We start from the raw sequence: 16,664 nt of genomic DNA, 5'->3' as shown, positions 1-16,664 counted from the left end.
ACTCGATTGCATTTGGGTCAGTGTGCCACACGCTGTGTGCACGCTGACACACACACACACACACACACACACACACACACACACACGTGCTGTACTTGCTTGGCTGAGTTTTGCTCCTTTTCACTGCTGTTGTCATTATTTTGTAGAAAGAAGAGTTGTTGGTTATTAGTCACTAGTTGCCATGTGCAGAGCAAGGATGCACCGATCCACCGTGTTCCAGTTGCAGTTTGATAGCTTGGATTTTAACATCTGTCGGATCTGAATACCAATCCGATACCAGTGTTCATTTATTAACAAGTCTCTCCTCAACTGTTGGGAAGAGACTGGGATTCATTATTTTTATGTTAACAATGCAAAATATAATGTGACACATTTCCTGAATTCATTGTAAGATAGTAAATGAGATGGTCTTAAATACAATTAAAACAATGCACAAATGTATTTATGTTATTTACAAAGTTTATTTGCAGTGATGTCATTTCAGTTCAGTGTGAGAGATTATTATTTACAGTCAGGCTGTAAACAGGAGACACACAGGAGCACCTGTGAGCTGCTCACACACACCTTTCATTACCGTTCAAGTTGACTTGATCACACTGAAGTCAGAAACTACTGCCATGTTGTCATCTTCCTCTGAACTATGCAAACTCTCTAACTCATGACCTGCTGTCACTTTAGTGATCATTATAATTTCATCTTAGTTTTTATCGTTGCAAAATATTTTGTTTTGCTTGAGTCTTTATTAGTTTCACTGTTAGCTTTAGCCTTTTTAAATATTATTACACTGCTCATAAAAATTAAACGAACATTTTAAAATCACAGATCTGAAAGAAAACGGCTACTGAAGCTGGGCTGATGGTTTCCATGTGGGGAAAACCACATCAGGGACATTGACGTAGAGTATGGCACATGGGTCCCATAAAGATTAATCACAAACAAATGATCAGTGCAGACACAGCAGTACATTTGTTGAACCCTAAATAAAAGATACCCCAAAGCATGACGCTTCTGTTTAACATACCAGTCTCTGGATACTTGACAAAGGATGTGTTAGCCCACTGAAACAGAATTTCCAGCTCTGTAACGATTATGTCATTTTGTTTTCTATGTTACAGATTGTTGTGTGCATGAATGGTAACACCAGTTCAGATTGCATGATGTTATTTAATAATGTAATACTTGTGTCTGATTCCACTGATGAAAATGTTTTCAAAGGAAATACAATTCATCTCAGTAGATGTCTTTGGGACCTGACGGTTACTGCATCATACAAGCTCTAAATTAATAACAATTTCTGATTCTCGTCCCGCACGCACACACGTCAACTGTAATCCACAACCGCCATGGGATTGCTAATCCATCGGGCATCATCTCAATCTGTCTAACATGAACTGTGTAAGAAAAAATATTAAAGTAATCCCAGAAATGTGTCAGGGGATCGTCATCGTGACTTCTGGGAAAATGAAATGATGACCTCTGTACGGCTTTACAGGGGACAAAGATTAGATCCATGGACGGTTATATAAAGCCTTATTTCTAATTTCACCTTTATACCATGAATTTGTTGAATACATGCACTGTAGACTGTTCCTATCAGGCAGCATGCACTTACTGCTTTACAATCTGAAGAGCTCTAGTTGGACAGCATGAAGCGGTGGAGAAGCACGGTGTAGGGAATGTGAGGTATGAATATGAAGTGCATTCATACAGTTTTAGGAATGAGCCTGGGGTCTCTGTGCCTTCATGCTTAAGCATCCTTGGGCAAGATCCTGAACACCAAGTTTCTCTCTGATGGGTCAAATGTGTGAATGTTTGATAAAAAGCACTTAAGCACAGCAAAAAGTGTGACCAGGTGAATGAGGCATGTTGTAAAGCACTTTATAAGAACCAGTCCATATGTCATCTATAAAAATCAAAAGCCTTACCTGCCAAACCAAAACCCACTATGACTGTTTGAGCTCAGTTTATGGTCACCACATTGGCTGTTATGCTGGTGCTTTAGGTGTGGCTGAAGTGCTGCAGTATGCTTCTGGACAATAGCTACTGATACCCAGAACAAACCTCCACATCAGGGCTGGTGTATGAGTAGAAGAATCAAAAAAGGAAGGTTTTCCTCAGACGGCCTCGCTCTTCATGCGGCTACAGCATCTCCCTGTCAGTGTCTGGTTATGTCTGTGTTCCTGCACTGAAAAGCGAAATTGTAAAAGAGTGACCTGCTTGTGCGCTTGTGTTACCAACACAGCTACGTCTCTCCTGCCAAGTTACACTGGCGAGCATAAACGGGACACTACACTGTGTGCTCGGCAATCCGCTCACAGATCTCAGACATCGGCTGTTTGAAGCTGACCTGTATGTTGTGTTAAGGTTCATTTCTACTGAACAGTTTTTGAGTTGAAGACTCCACTGCTTCTAAACCCAAAGGCAGTGTGTCAGTTATCTGTTTTTTTTTTTTCTTCCAAAATTCACAGGGTTGTACAAAGTGAATTTAACACCCCGGGGTGAGACTGTTAGTGCAGACCTGCCCTGTGACGTCCTGAGGTGTCTGAAGAAGAAATTTCTGTAGAAATGACCTGAAGTGTGACACGCCGACACACTCTTTGCTCACACACCTGCTCACCTCAGTGAATAACTTCCACACTTCCTGTCCATTTCCTAGAAATAAAGCTGAAAAACCCACGTTGTGACCCTGCAGCACAACAGAGCTTCCACTCAGAGATCGGAGCAGAAAGAGGTCGCAGCCGCATTAGACGATCAAATCAAGGCTTTTAATACTTTTTTTTTTTTTTTTTTTTTTTTTTTTACCCCACTGACATAAAAATACAGTGAAATTTTTAGTTTGTGTAATTAAAGCAAAGAAAAGAGGGCTAAAAATCTCACACAAGCTACAAATTTCAGGGCTCGCAAAATCGCTAGCCCCACGTCCCGGGGCTAGCGATTTTTCCAGTCGGGCTACCAAAATCTATCTCTGCTCTGCCTGTCGGCCTATCGTAGGAAGGAAAAATATATGTCAATGCTTTTGGCATCGGTGAGCCACTGTCAATATGTGACATATTGAAATCGCGTTTGAATTTGCGCTTGTTTTTTGCTTTCACTTTGCAATTGTGCGAACTGTGTATAGAGAGCGACAGCACTGATTGGTGAGTGATGATAATTTGTGCACCAACTCCTCTGACATCGTCTTATCAATCGTTAGCTTACTATGCAAACATGACAATTGAAATCTCCCGCAGCTTAAACATGTGAGAGGTTGATCGCGCAGAGAATCGCTGAGCTTATGTGAGTGCGCGTGTAAAAGCAGCAGGATATATATTTCAGTTCTGCTGAGCCAAATAAGACAGGTCAGGGTGAAGAAGTGACAGCCAAAGAAAAGCTTACCACAAAACGGAGAAGTTATGACAAATCAGACTATAAGGCAAAAAGAAAGTGCAGCTTTATGGTTTCATGGACAAAAGAATTTCTGTGGCTGCAATATGACGAGCTAAATAACCAGGGCTGCACATAAGTGGTCCGCAGGTGCGCATTCGCTGTCAAAATAAAAAACGCGCACAAGATAAGAAGTTAATATTATATAATTATACAATATTATACTTTAATGTATAATATTGTAAAGGAAACAAAACATCAATCAAAAAATTGCTCTCTTTTTTATTCGGGCTACTTAAATTTATTTTGGGCTACCAAAAACTGAAGAGTCCCTGCCCGAAGGGCTACCAGGGAATTTGAAATTTTGCGAGCCCTGAATTTGATTCCATAAGTGCACGTGGCACCAGGACGCTCTAGGCCGTAGGTCGATGAGCAATTTTGTAATCGTATCAGCAGACCTGCGACCATATGTTCTGGACACTCGGGTAAAGAGAGGGGCTGAGCTGTCAACTGATCACCACCTGGTGGTGAGTTGGATCAGGTGGCGGGGGAAGACGCTGGACAGACCTGGTGCACCTAAACGCGTAGTGAGGGTGTGCTGGGAACGTCTAGCAGAGGCCCCAGTCCGCGAGATCTTCAACGCACACCTCCGGCAGAGCTTCAACAGCATTCTGAGGGAGACTGGGGACATTGAGTCCGAATGGACCATGTTCAGCGTCTCCATTGCCGAAGCTGCTGCATTGAGCTGCGGCCGCAAGGTGGTTGGTGCCTGCCGTGGTGGTAATCCCCGAACCAAATGGTGGACACCAGAGGTGAAGGGAGCCACCAGGCTGAAGAAGGAGTCCTATCGGGCTTGGTTGGCCTGTGGGACTCCGGAGGCAGCCGACAGGTATCGACAGGCCAAGCGGAATGCGGCTCGGGCAGCGGCTGAAGCAAAAACTTGGGTGTGGGAGGAGTTCGGAGAGGCCATGGAAAAAGACTTTCGGGCTGCCTCGAAGAGATTCTGGCAAACCGTCAGACGTCTCAGGAGGGGAAAGCGGTGCTCTACCTGCACTGTGTATAGTGCTGGCGGAGCGCTGCTGACGTCGACTGAGAAAATTGTCAGGCGGTGGAAGGAATACTTCGAGGACCTCCTTAATCCCACTGACACGTCTTCCGAGGAGGAAGCAGAGTCTGGGGATGAGGGGAATGACCCGCCAATTTCCGGGGGTGAGGTCACTGAGGCAGTTAAACAACTCCTTGGTGGCAGAGCCCCTGGTGTTGATGAGGTCCGCCCCGAGTTCCTGAAGGCTCTGGACATTGTAGGGCTGTCCTGGTTGACACGCCTCTGCAATGTTGCGTGGAGATCAGGGGCAGTACCTGTGGACTGGCAGACCGGGGTGGTGGTCCCCATCTTCAAGAAAGGGGACCGGAGGGTGTGTTCCAACTACAGGGGGATCACACTCCTCAGCCTCCCTGGGAAAGTCTATGCCAGGGTGCTGGAAAGGAGAGTTCGTCCGTTAGTCGAACCTCGGATACAGGAGGAACAATGCGGTTTTCGTCCTGGTCGCGGAACACTGGACCAGCTCTTTATCCTCTCCAGGATACTTGAGGGTGCATGGGAGTTTGCCCAACCAGTCTACATGTGTTTTGTGGATTTGGAGAAGGCATTCGACCGTGTCCCTCGGGGTGTCCTGTGGGAGGTGTTGCGGGAATATGGGGTGTCTGGCCCATTGCTACGGGCCATTCGATCCCTATACAACCGTTGCAAGAGCTTGGTTCGCATTGCCGGCAATAAGTCGGACTTGTTCCCGGTGGGTGATGGGCTCCGCCAGGGCTGCCCTTTGTCTCCGGTTCTGTTCATAATTTTTATGGACAGGATTTCTAGGCGCAGCCAAGTGGCGGAGGGCTTTCGCTTTGGTGGCCTCAGAATCTCATCTCTGATTTTTGCAGATGATGTGGTTCTGTTGGCTTCATCGGGTGAGGGCCTCCAGCTCGCACTGGAGCGGTTCGCAGCCGAGTGTGAAGCAGCGGGAATGAGGATCAGCACCTCCAAATCTGAGGCCATGGTTCTCAGCCGGAAAAGGGTGGAGTGCCCACTCCGGGTCGGGGATGAGTTCCTGCCCCAAGTGGAGGAGTTCAAGTATCTCGGGGTCTTGTTCGCGAGTGATGGGAGAAGGGAGCCGGAGATCGACAGACGGATTGGGGCTGCAGCTGCAGTAATGCGGACGCTGCACCGGTCCGTCGTGGTGAAGAGGGAGCTGAGTGTAAAAGCGAAGCTCTCAATTTACCGGTCGATCTACGTCCCTACCCTCACCTATGGCCACGAGCTGTGGGTAGTGACCGAAAGAACGAGATCGCGGATACAAGCGGCAGAAATGAGCTTCCTCCGAAGGGTGGCTGGCCTCTCCCTTAGAGATAGGGTGAGAAGTTCGGCCATCCGGGAGGGGCTCAGAGTAGAGCAGCTGCTGCTCCACATCGAAAGGAGCCAGCTGAGGTGGTTCGGGCATCTGACAAGGATGCCCCCTGGGCGCCTCCTGGGCGAGGTGTTCCAGGCATGTCCCACCGGGAGGAGGCCCCGGGGCAGACCCAGGACACGCTGGAGAGATTATATCTCTCGGCTTGCCTGGGAACGCCTTGGTATTCCCCCGGATAAGCTGGAGGAGGTGGCTGGGGAGAGGGAGGTCTGGGCCTCTTTGCTTAGGCTGCTGCCCCCGCGACCCGGCCCCGGACAAAGCGGATGAAAATGGATGGATGGATGGATGAATTTGATTCTTGGAAAATAGTCGAGCAAGATATTTTTTATAGAAGAACGTAAGCACATTGTGAGTATAAATACTTTATTCATGGCTTCCAGAGCAATATCAACTGATAGGCTGAAAGTAAATGATGAAGACGTAAAGTTCTCCTCTTTTTTTTCTGTACTTGTTTTAAGAAATGACATCACATATTTTATTATGTAACACTTTGTGCTTGTGGAGTTATGTTTAGTTATTCACAGATTAGTAACGAAATCAGGCTGCAGCTGTTTAAAGTCTGACAGATGCTCTTTATTGTGGTTAATTAGCTGCTAAAGGCTAACTGAACATTAGTGAATATGTGACTCAGCGAATATGTTTCTATACTCAGAATAGACGCTATCTTTATTGGCTGATGTTAAGTTTCACATTTTCACAGAAAGTTTAGAAAAAATAAGTATTTTTTTTAACCCTAAAAATAAAGTATTTGGTCTTTTTTCCCTTTAAATTCCCTTTTTTTTTCAGGCCCCTCTTCTGTGGAACCAGCTTCCAGTTTGGATTCAGGAGACAGACACTATCTCTACTTTCAAGATTAGGCTTAAAACTTTCCTTTTTGCTAAAGCATATAGTTAGGGCTGGACCAGGTGACCCTGAATCCTCCCTTAGTTATGCTGCAATAGACATAGGCTGCCGGGGGATTCCCATGATGCATTGAGTTTTTCCTTTCCAGTCACCTTTCTCGCTCACTATGTATTAACAGACCTCTCTGCATTGAATCATATCTGTTATTAACCTCTGTCTCTCTTCCACAGCATGTCTTTTATCCTGTCTTCCTTCTCTCACCCCAACCGGTCGCAGCAGATGGCCCCGCCCCTCCCTGAGCCTGGTTCTGCCGGAGGTTTCTTCCTGTTAAAAGGGAGTTTTTCCTTCCCACTGTTGCCAAAGTGCTTGCTCATAGGGGGTCATATGATTGTTGGGTTTTTCTCTGTATCTATGAAGCGCCTTGGGGCAACTTTTGTTGTGATTTGGCGCTATATAAATAAAATTGAATTGAATTAAATTGCTTTATTTCTGCAAACTTTGCCTTCATTATTATTTTACCTTGTACTTCTTCAGTGCATTTGTGAGATTTCGTACTTTATTCTTTGTCTCACAGTTACCACGTCGTCATTCACTCACGTAAGAGATGTTTCTGCTGCCAGGCTTCCTCTCTCTTTTCTCTCTCTCTGGCTTTCTTTATTCTCTGCAGCCTTTCAGCATAAAGCTTTATTCTTGCTAGGCAGCTTGTTTTTAAAGCAGAATTCATCTTTCAAAGGGTAAAGAAAAAGATTAACATCACTGTACTCTCAGGGCCTCGCTGTGGGTTTGAAAAGATGTCAAGACGTATAAATCCAGAGAAATACGAAGAAGTGGTTTTAAGAAGAGGAAAGTTTGTGGAAAAATACACAGTGTGAGGGGCAAGATTGCATCAGTGAACACATGAAGGGTTCAAAGTACATCTACTATATGGTCAGTGTTTTTAAAGAAAGGGTGGGGGGTGTCTCACTCACAAGTGTAGTAAGTTAGCAAAAAATGGGAAGAGTGCATGCAGATTAGATTCACCTAATTATCAACTATGGTTATAAAATTCACAAAGGTTTAGCTACTGAATTAGCGAGATACAGCATGGCATAACTGGCTGATTTTGAGACAAGCGGTCGTGGTGGATGACTGGATGAATGTGAGATTTTTCTTTCATTCACAAAGGGAGCTCATCCATCTGAGACAGAACTTATACAAGCCGTGTTCAGCTGATAGACTGGTCCAGTTAAGGTTAGCTTGTTGCAGTGGGGAGATGGCAGTAGACGGGTAAAAATCCTAACAGAAGATGAGAAATGCTTCTCCAGGTATTCACATGCTGTGTGTCGCTAGGTGGTTCACTAACTTTGGCCAAGCAAGTTCAACATACCAGTGATGTAAATTCATCATCAGACGGTGAGTACCAGGGTCGTTCCTGTACCTGCACAGGGTAAAGGAGTGACGACTCAGCCTTGGTGTGCAGCTGTCTGCGTCCACAATACATTATAATCAAGGCTTTATTCTAACATCAGTGCTCAGGTTGTGTGTGTGATTAAAAATGCTGCCAAGTAGTAATATAAGGCATTAAAATGTTGAAGAGTGCCATATAGCTAATCATTTTGAAGGACATCTGTTTTTTAGTTTGTGAAAGGTTGTCTTTAAAAACAGTCCTATTACCATCATTGCACCAAAGTCTAAGAGATCTTACAAGAAAGGTGGCACTGTTTTCTGGACCATTTCTGGTCGGGAGATGAAGTTTTGTCAAGCTCTTACTGGTGAGACCACATTTGAAAAAAACAAACCAAAGGTTACTTTGCTATCCTCCTGAATCTGCTGTGATACACAGGCCTCAGACACACGATTGACCACTTAGCTGAGGTCATGGACCCCTGGAGAGCAGCGTGCAGTCACTGAGGCTAAGATAGAAGATGCTCAATGTCCACTAAATGCAGAGCTGCCTCTCATCAGTGTGTAGTTCTCAGTCTGCATGTGGATCAATACAGGATGAAAGAGATGCAGATGAGACGAGTAAACTCTTTAGGATTGCAATGGTTAATTAGATGATTAGTATTAATTATTATTTAGGAAAAACCTGCTGATGTCAGCTGTCCATTAACAGCTGGAGGAAACTCCCATGTCACTGGTTTCCATATGCAGCACCTTACCTATAACTGTCTGAGGAGAGATTCAGGCTAAAATAGTAGTAATAATAGTGCCAACTTCATTGTGTGGCAGCATAAGAGGCCTGTCAGTTGCAGCAATTACATCTTATAATACACTTTTTAAAGGGTATAATAGCCCCTTAACTGAACAGTAATATTCTAAATGGCTGCCAATATGTCAAATTAGCATTTGAGGGCCGAGATTTTGAGGAGAATTTGTAGGATGATTTTTCTTTTCCCCTCTTAATTGATTTCGGTACAGTTTTCTTGGAGCTGGCAACAATCAGCTTTTAGTGGGAGTATATCTTCCAGATGGGCTTCATCATGGCAGGCAGTGCTTGATCAAAAATAGCTGTGGATAATAGGAAAGCTGGTCGCTCTTATGTTTGGCACATTGGGAGGAAACGCAGCTGAAGGCTCTCTGATAACAGTCTTCATCAAACACAGTCGTTCCTCTGGCACGCAGGAAAAGACCTCGCTGATTAGCAGCTGGGTTTGACTGACGTGGCGCTATAAAGCTATCTTCAGCTGAATTACTGTCTTCTGCAGTGAGTTGACCTTATTGACCAGACTCGCATATAAGGAAACAAAGATGTGCATATACACTTTAACTGTTATTTAACCAGGAAGTGAAGTGTTGAGATGAAGAATCTCTGCTGCAAGTGCGTGGGCCTAAAACCCACCACAGTTTTTGGATGGCAGGAGAAACTTGGATTGTTGGAGTCTTGGAGAGAATCTGCACGGGCACGAGGACAACGTGACAAATAATGAGTAAAGTAATCAGATTACTATTGCAAAAAGTAATTTGATTACTGTTACTTTCCCATAAGCACACTGCGTTACTGCGTTACTAAACCGTGATTTTGCTTGTGAGAGTGTCTCATGACAATGACTTACGAGCTTGCGACGTCCGTGGCAGCAACAGACGTGTGAGTGCGGGAGAGAGTACGACCATGCTGCGTTTAAAGCGTGGAAGTACTCACATTACTTTGAGTTTGATTCCGTAAAAAGGGACAAAGACATTAGCGTCCGCTGTTCACTCTGCGTGTCTTTCTACAGCGAGAAATTAAACTTCAAATCTGCACGCTGCCACGGGAATGTGACATTCACAGAGAAATCCCCGGATCCCCCCCACTGACATGACCGCTGCAGCACCGGGCAAACCTCCACCTGCCCCACTCCTGCTAAACAGGTGACAATAGATTTAAGAGCGACAGGACGTAGTGCTGCTGAATCTTTGATTTTATTTGTTTTTTGCATCTATTGAGTGTAAACACAAAAGATAATTTTTATTTTATTTGCTGGAATATGCAGAAAATAGGTTTAAATGTTAAAATTCTTTAAGTCAAAGACAGTTTCATATAATTAAAGTTTTTTGCTTGATGCAATGTGCATAAAGTTAAAAGATTAAAACGAATGAAACAATTTTTAAAAATAAACTTTTTCATTTGATTTAGTTTGATATGATGGATTATGCAGAAAAAATAAGTTCAGGTTGTGTATCATGTTTTTAAAAAGTAACTAAGTAATAAAGTAACTAATTACTTTTGAAAACAAGTAATCATTAAAGTAACAGAATTACTTTGTTGGAGAAGTAATCAGTAATTAGTAACTAGTTACTTTTTCAAGTAACTTGACCAACGCCGTTTACCGAGAAGTGTGCATTGTGTTGTCGTCCTTTCTGACATTTTATTCATGGCTTAAAGGTCCGGAGTTTGAATCCCTGGCCACCTTTGCACCTTTCTGCTGGAGTTTTCATGTTCTCCCCGTGACTGTGTGCTCTCCATCGGTGCTTTGTCTTCCTCCCGCTGTGATGCTTGTTAGTGTAACTGATGATACTAAATTGTGTGTAGGTGTGAACGTGAGCACACGTGAATGGTGTCTGTATCTCCTCGTTAGCCCTGCCATTGGTGACCTATACTCCATCTTACAACCAGTGACAGGTGAAATAGGCTCCAGCACAGCTGCAACTCTGAGCTGGATAAGAGGAAGAAAATGTCTGAATGAGCCCATAAACTTACCCAGAGAGTGTGTACAGAGGTCAGGATCAAGGTCTGGATGTTTTCCCATAGACGTGAAAAAAATTGTCCCCATTGGCTTCACTTTTCAGACCTGGAAGCTATATTCATCTTTCATATTATGTCCTATGACCGGGTCACAGGTGTGGGGCCAGTGGCTGGTACTCTTTTTCACAATCCAGGTGAAGACTGTTGATAGAACAGGTTGTAAACGAGTTCATGTGCTATTGGTAAAAATCATCAGCAACGACTGCTCGGAGTCTTCACGGTTGTGTGAGCAGCTTTTAGTATTTTAAGTGATGTTTGTGATTTATTGCTGTTGATTGTGGAGTTTCTCCTGCTTTGTTGAAAACACTTGCCATTGTGACTTTGTTTTGGGACGCAGCATCAGTTCTGCGCTTCCCCCACATGATGCATGTCTGTCTTTGTGCATAAGGAACTTTCACTGTGATGCACTTTAGTAATGACACTGCAGTGAAACACGATATCTGCCTCACGTCTCACTAAGTGAGTCTGTGCTGATGACTTATCCTTTATGTCTCCATTTTCACTTTTTGTTATGGTTGTGTTAAAACCGTGATTTCCTTTAAGCGATGGTGTCACGTGCACAGTCAGTCCAAACACATTATATACTCCTTGCAAATGCGTTTCAAATGACTTTGCGCACGGGAATGTTTTAGGCCTCTTATCGAAGCAAAGCGAGCTGAGAAAACATGATCTGATCCAAACCATAAAACCTGACAGCCACTTAAAAGTTTTCTGTCCTCTCCCGGCATCTGCATTTCATAAACAGTGACATTCAGAAGGAGGCAAAGTTCAGACTGAACCCAAATGAGCGTGGCTTTTCCACAAATGTGATATTGTAACACATTAAGAAGGTTTTAGTCAACCAGAGCTGGGAACTGGTGGCAGACTGATTTTAGGCTTTTAGTTTTTAAGCATCATTCAGGCTAAAAACTAGAAGTAAAGATAAATCCACCAACAGTAAAAGCTTTTTTTAACTAAAGGGTTAAAATGTGGAATGGTTAAAAAGAAAATACTGATGGCAGAACATCAACTCAGTTCCATTTGCTTTTAGTAAATGAAAGCTGAGTAAAGGCTGCCCAGTATCTTTAGACCGATGTTAATGGTTGTCATAGTGATGGAGGCTTTTTAAAGTTTTTATATTTAGGATTACCTTGGATCTCTTGAATTTTGAGGCTTGGGAGCCTATCAAAGACAAAAGCTGAATCACCTCCCAACAAAGTATTAATATTATTATTCCTCAAAGGAGTGAGTAACAGTGCATACTGCTCGACGACACAGTCAGCATCAGTGTAGCACAACTAACCGTACCCATCTGAAGCTGTCTCACAAAATTGAACCCATTAATTTCTGTTCATGAACATTAATTTTTCTTCTTTTTTCTGCTCTGTTCATTTTGCCCCATTATTTTTTCATTGACCTGAACATGATTTTCACACCTTTCTTATATTTATTTATCTGTGTCCATGTAGATAAAGTGAAGATTTCTAATGTCTGCAGGTGGGCAAAGCAGGACACATGATTTACGCGTCACTTTTAAAGCACATGTGAGTCTGGCTCTAAGTTCTACTGGAACTTCAACATTATGCACTCCACACTGTATATAAATGCCACTTGTTTTGCACATATTCAACTCTGTATATTTTATATATTTTATTATTATTATTATTATTATTATTTATTTATTTTTTTTACTATTTAATTTGTAAAAATGTGTATACACACACACACACACACACACACACACACACACACACACACACACACACACACACACGTAGGAAAATATTTAGTATACACATCCAGAAATGCATACACTATTATATATTGTACATATATTTATTAGTTTCAGGTTGGCCATTCTTGTATTTTGCTCGTTTGTGTTGTTGTGTTTGCACATCTCTGTTGCTTGTGGGGCTCGCACACAAGAATTTCACTCGCATGTGCTGTGCCAGTGTGCCTGCACATGTGATGTGACAATAAAAGTGATTTGATTTGATTTTGATTTGAAGTTAATGAGCAGAAATGTTGAACCCTAGTAGGAAGACGTTTGCATGCTTGGACCAACAGGTAGGAAGCTTGTGGCTGTTCCAAAGTCGAGGCTTAAAGCTAATGATGTGGAACAGCATTTCCTGATGAGCTCAGGCTCTCTTGATTTCATGTGAGGTTGTTTTCGTCTAATCTCTTTAGTCTGTTTCATTCTGTCTTTTATTTGGTTGTAATAAGGCAGAGTATCAAAGTGCTGGTTTCATAGTCTGACCATCAGAGCAGCACGTGTAGCAGAGGAGCATCATAGCTGAGCAGATGATGGGGTGGTGTTTTCAAGATGAGCTCCTAGGGCAGTGGTTCTCAAACGTTTCACAATGAGCACCACCTCATAAAATATGTCTCTTAGAGTACCACCCTTATAACTGACATTAAAGTACAGTAGTATAGGCCTATTTAACACCACATACAGTTTACACGAGACAATTTTATTTCTTATATGAATGTTATTTATTTTCACTGTCATAAACAGGATGTGGCGAGTGATAATAACAACTGTACTGCATTAAAACATTCACAGCAGGTGGGATATCCAATCTTTAAGTGATGACGTATGAACCCTGTTTCTGGGTCCAAACTACTCTGCGTTTATTAAGGCTGTTGTGTTTTTAACATGTTTTAATGCTTTATATCTTCTATTTAATCTGAACAAGCCCCTAAAAACAGTCAGTGATCACTGTCGGCCTCTCTTGGTTTATATTAGCATTCATCCTCCAGCTACACTGTGCTTATATTATGCTAACCATAGCTGTGTAGCTAGCAACCATGTAGCACATTATTATATACCAGCTAGTCCAACTTCAGTAACCCTACAAACGTCACTGCGGTTTAGTTTCCTGTCTTCATTTATGTTGGAAGTGATAGCAGAGCTGGATGTTTTAATTTTTCAGAAATCCCTAAATCAGAACACGCTATATTATTTAATCTTAATTTTTTTTGGAGACTTCCTGCATACCATTAGAGGGAGCCCACGTACCACCAGTGGTGCGCGTACCACAGTTTGAGAACCACTGTTCTAGGGTAATAAACAGCAACTACCAAAATTGTTGTCGACCCCAAAAGATCCCACATAAGACACACTCGAGTTTAAATCACAGTGATTTCAATCTGTAGTGGGCACTATTAACCAGCCAGTTGTCACTTGAACATTCAGATTAATATAAAAATCGGAGACATTCCTGGTTTGTTTTAAAACATAAGTAAATGAGCTGTATCTTTTATAGCAATGTGAGAGTTCCTAAAACGTTCACAGAGTGGGTTGTTCCCCCCACTTTCCATTATGTCCACCGTATGCTGTTATTCTAGCATCACTTTCCAGTTTCCAGTAACCACATGATTCATATCCAACATCATGCTTTTAAAGACTTGTCAGAAATAATTACTGTCATGGAATTAAACATTAAACAAATCCATGCAACTGAATCTCAGCAGAGGAAGCTTTAGACTTCACTGACAGGGAACGCAATCTTTTGAACACATTAACACACACAGCTGTGCAGCTCACTCCCACTATAATTATATACTGGACAGTAATAGCAGATAAATCTGCATACTGCAAGAGATGTGGATGTTTTTGCAAGGCAACTATGCGTTTCCCAACTGATGGTGTGACCACAAGGGGGCGATGTGTAACATATAACCAAGTGCTGCTTGCTGCTTAATTAATGCCAGCGTGTGGTCCAGAAAGAGTGAAGGCAGGACTGTGGTAGTGACTCGCAGACAAAACAAGCATTAAATCCACGACTGCATTACCTGTTTATTGATCCGGGAAAGAAAAGGAACACATTCCTATGAGAACAGAGTGGATTATTGTACTCATTAAATAATGAGTGGGGTGCAGCATCAGCAGAAGGCAAATTACAACTGAAAACATGGTCTGTGTTTAAACTCGGATGGTACAGAATACATATTTTACGGTAGAGAAAGGAATTAATGAGCCTGCTGATGGTTGGGAGAAGATGAAATGATGCAGATTCACACTATCACATGGACAACTGGCCATTTATTCACTTTGTTTGGTAATATTGTAGAATAAACTAAGGATGTGAAGCTACACAGCTGTAACAGCTACACAATATAAAAGAGAGAGTGTTCATTGGTTGGGATTATGTTATCTGGCTCAGGGCAAATCTCTTTTTGATCAGTCGGTCAGAAATCTAGGCCTTTGTCAGATCGGGTGGGGGAACCTGCACAAAAACAGGCTGCTTATATCAGCGTGGACACGAGAGGAGAGACAATAAGGAGACGAGGAAAGGAAGGGAAGGGCAGAGGGGAGGAAATACTGAGTCAGGGAATGGAGAGACGAGGAGTTTCACACGGCAGTTTTGGGCGTCACCAGCTGCCACTCATTCTATAAGCAGTCTGTCACTGCTGCTGGTCGCTGGGCTGATGGGGGCAAAGTGCCTTGCTCAGTGGTCCTGCAGTCTGTGATTTCAGTTCACCTGGAAGGGGTTTGATCTTGAGATCCTCATTGTGTGATATTCTCTTGTCTTTCCAGACCTCTGCAATGCTGCCCTTTCAAGCTTGGTTTTAGTAAATACAAATGAAGTATGATACCTTCACACTTCCCGCTATGTAAAAATATTCATTTAACTTCAGTAGATTCAGTAGACCTTTCTTTAGGGTTACGGTTCATTTGATTGGACCTGGGCATTAACAGCTAATAGGTTAACTGTAGAAAAGGTTGTATTTATTGTTTATGTCCTAGAAATGAGAAAGCCTGGGGTAGGGAAACCACAGCTGAGGTGTAATGTTAACAAGACTCCCTCATCCCTGTTTCTCTGACAACAAAGATTAGTGGCAATCAGCAATTTTACAACAGAATACCTGCATGAATATTCTGTCAGTGGTTTGATGCAACATTTTATACACAGCTAAACACACGCTACATGTCTGCGAAGCTTCTCAAAGGCACATTTTCAGATTGATATTCATGTAATCAGATTCATTTCAGTTTCATGTTTCCTACTCTGCTGAGAATTAATTGAAACGATACTGGGCTGAACCTTGATGTGGACTGGCAAGCTGTCCAGAGATTACCCTGTCTCCCACCCTGCATGAGCCAAGATGGGTTCCAACACCACCAAAATTGCTGTAAAAGCTGAGTTCAGTTGTACATTTGCAGCACGTCCCATGAATCAAACTGCAGTAGCAGAAACTTGATGGGCTCGGTGAAGGTTTGAGTTAGCTTTGATGTTCTTAATCAGTTCAGTAGCTGAACTTTCAAAGAGAAAAGTTGGTGGATGACAAATGAAATCCCATATGCAGAAATTATTCCCTAAAAACTGCGACGAGCGCTACACTTTTCTTTCTTTAACAGCTGCATTGTAAACATGAGGCAACTTGATGAGGTGAAGCAAAATTCATTTTGGAGGAAACTCTTTGGTAGATTCCTCTGCCAGTGTAGCATGCATCTTAACTCTGTGCAAATATGCTTTTGGCTGCTGTTTGATTCCAGGAGAATCATTCACATGAATAGCAATGAGATACTCTGGATGCACTCTGCATTCAGGAAGAGGATACCCCCTGCCATTCATATGCACACAACAGCGTCTCATACAAGGCCTCATCGGCAGTCTCGCACACAGAACCATTTACCAAAACAGCTACTGCATACATATGCACTTATACATCTCTAGATGGGCACAATAGCAATATGTGCATGTTAATATAACCTCAAGCCTCCGTGCACGCAGTGAGAAAATTTAAATGCTGTGCAAAGTGAGATTCAAGGCTGAGAGGAGTGTTGTGGGGAAAAAATATTTTTTTGTGACTAG

At 42.8% G+C, this 16,664-nt stretch overlaps 1 protein-coding gene across 1 annotated transcript in view; it reads left to right on the top strand.

Moving 5' to 3' along the window:
* Nucleotides 1-16,664, top strand: part of rasgef1ba (RasGEF domain family, member 1Ba) — a 126,920-nt gene that overhangs the window by 810 nt on the left and 109,446 nt on the right. The window lies entirely within an intron of this gene.

This window comes from Aulonocara sp. 'chitande type north' Nkhata Bay, linkage group LG12, assembly GCF_057382095.1.
Source record: "Aulonocara sp. 'chitande type north' Nkhata Bay isolate Kocher_YH1m ecotype deep benthic linkage group LG12, A_spYH_male_GT1.1, whole genome shotgun sequence".
In the NCBI taxonomy this organism is placed as follows: Eukaryota; Metazoa; Chordata; class Actinopteri; order Cichliformes; family Cichlidae; genus Aulonocara; species Aulonocara sp. 'chitande type north' Nkhata Bay.
Note: the sequence above shows the minus strand (reverse complement) of the source record. Positions and strands in the feature narration are given on the sequence as shown.